The sequence below is a fragment of the Neophocaena asiaeorientalis genome, unplaced genomic scaffold, assembly GCF_003031525.2.
Source record: "Neophocaena asiaeorientalis asiaeorientalis breed wild unplaced genomic scaffold, Neophocaena_asiaeorientalis_V1.1 scaffold91, whole genome shotgun sequence".
Lineage (NCBI taxonomy): Eukaryota > Metazoa > Chordata > Mammalia > Artiodactyla > Phocoenidae > Neophocaena > Neophocaena asiaeorientalis.
The window spans coordinates 2,474,943-2,477,031 of NW_020173198.1; positions in this window are offsets into that span (position 1 = coordinate 2,474,943).

The following is a 2,089-nucleotide window of genomic DNA, read 5'->3' on the forward strand; positions in this document are numbered from 1 at the left end:
TTTACAGATGAGGAAATGGAGGTCAGTATGGTAAATGTCCTGCACAAGGTTGTAAGTGATGGATCCCAGATCCCAACACACGTGTCTGACAAAGGAGCCCATGCTATTAGTCATGCCACGGAAAAGAATCTCAACTGGGTGGTTGAAGCCAGCATCCCTCTCTGGCCACCTCATTGAGTCTGGGCTGAGATGGACTTCTAGAAGAATCTCTTTAGGGCTCCTCTCTACTTGCCCCCATTGCTCCTCCAGAAGGGCAGCTGCTATACTTGGGTCAGGTTTGCGGGTGAGGGTTGGGTTCCATTCGCCAGAGGCAGACTGAGAAAAGAGGTGGGCAAGGTGCCTGTGGCTGTGTCTGCCTCTTCCATTCCCCCCCGGCCCCCACTTGCTTCTTCACTTCTTTCTTTGACAAACATTCGGGGAGAATCTGCTACATGCCGGGCTCTGTTCTAGGCCCACGGGACTCAACAGTGAGTGGCAGGCCTGGTCCCGCCCTCATGTAGCTGGTGTTCCAGTGGAGAAGACAGAACAGACCATAAACGAACAACAGTCGTAAATGACTAAACGTGGGAAGGAGACCGTGCTAGGGATGGGACGCCTGCACGTCAGGATGAACGGCCGGGGGCCTCAAGACCTGGAGCTGAGACCCAATGGGACCCAATCGCGGTCTTCAGGAAGGAGGAATAGTAGTGCAAAGGCCCTGGGGCAGGAATCAGCTGGATGTGCTAGAGAACAGAAGGGAGGCCAGTGTGGCTGGAATTTAGAGAGCGAGTGGGCAGAGTATTATGAGATACTATTTGATTATCCAAACCTGGACATGTTAATTTTAATATGAATTTTAAACAATAATTGAAAATCAACAATAGTACAAAGTACTACTCCCCAAGCCCCAGCACTACCCAGGTGGGAGCTGATATCCTGCCCCAGCTGCCTTGTTTGGCAGGTGGTGGGGTGAGGGGAGTCTCAGTCCTTCCTTTCAGCAGTCCTTGCTGAGGCTTCCATGACCCCCACCCCAAACTCGGGCCCCTAAAAGCTCCTGGGTTCCACACGGACGACAGCAGACACCGCACCAGCTCAGCAATCTCTGGCGCAGGCCGGCCTGTCAAGACCGCACATGACGCATGCGTGCTTGCCCTGGAGCTCTGACTGTGAAGACTGTTTTCTGTGATAATTGACCTCCTTGAAAGTCAAAGCAGGAGGACCAGCCACCTCCTCCCAAGCACCTCCAGAGTCTCCTGCTGTTGGAGAAAAGTTTGTTCTGCAATCTGGGCGAGGCTTAACTCTGTTAAACCCAGCATCCTTCCCTTTCCTTCTGTTTTAAGAAAGACCCCGCAAGAACTGTGGCTCACTGGTTAAGAATCCGCCTGCCAGTGCAGGGGACACGGGTTCGAGCCCTGGCCCAGGAAGATCCCCCATGCCGCAGAGCAACTAAGCCTGTGAGCCACAACTACTGAGCCCGAGTGCCACAACTACTGAAACCCGAGCACCTAGAGCCCGTGCTCCTCAACGAGAAGCCAATGAGAAGCCCATGCACTGAAATGAAGAGTAGTCCCCACTCGCCGCAACTAGAGAAAGCCCACTCGCAGCAACGAAGACCCAACGCAGCCAAAAATAAATTAATTAATTAATAAAAAAAAAAGAAGAAGAAAAAGAAAGGTTCCACGGATGGGCTGTGAAAGATTGATCACCCTGGATCCCAGCTCTGCAGCCTCCGGGCTAAGTGACCTCGCGTGAGTCACCTACCTCGGTTTACTCATCAAAATAATTGAGGGAAGGCTGATGATCAAGACAGCTCCAAGTTAGGGCTGTGAGGGAGTTTACCGAGCGTGTGTGCGTTAATTGCAGGTACGTAGCAAGAACTGTGGTAGGAAGGAGTCCTTCTTACTATGTGGTGAAGGACCTGGAACTTAGTAGCCCCTTGACCAGTGGTACTTCAGCCAGAGATGGTGACCATTCTTCCGGTCTTGCCCTCTTCCCTCCGGTCTTGCCCTCTTCCCTCCGGACACACAGTGACCCCTTGCTGCTCCTCTCACATTCTTTCTCTTTCGGTCTCTGCACTGTTGTCCACCGAGCCCGCACCCCCGTACCCTAC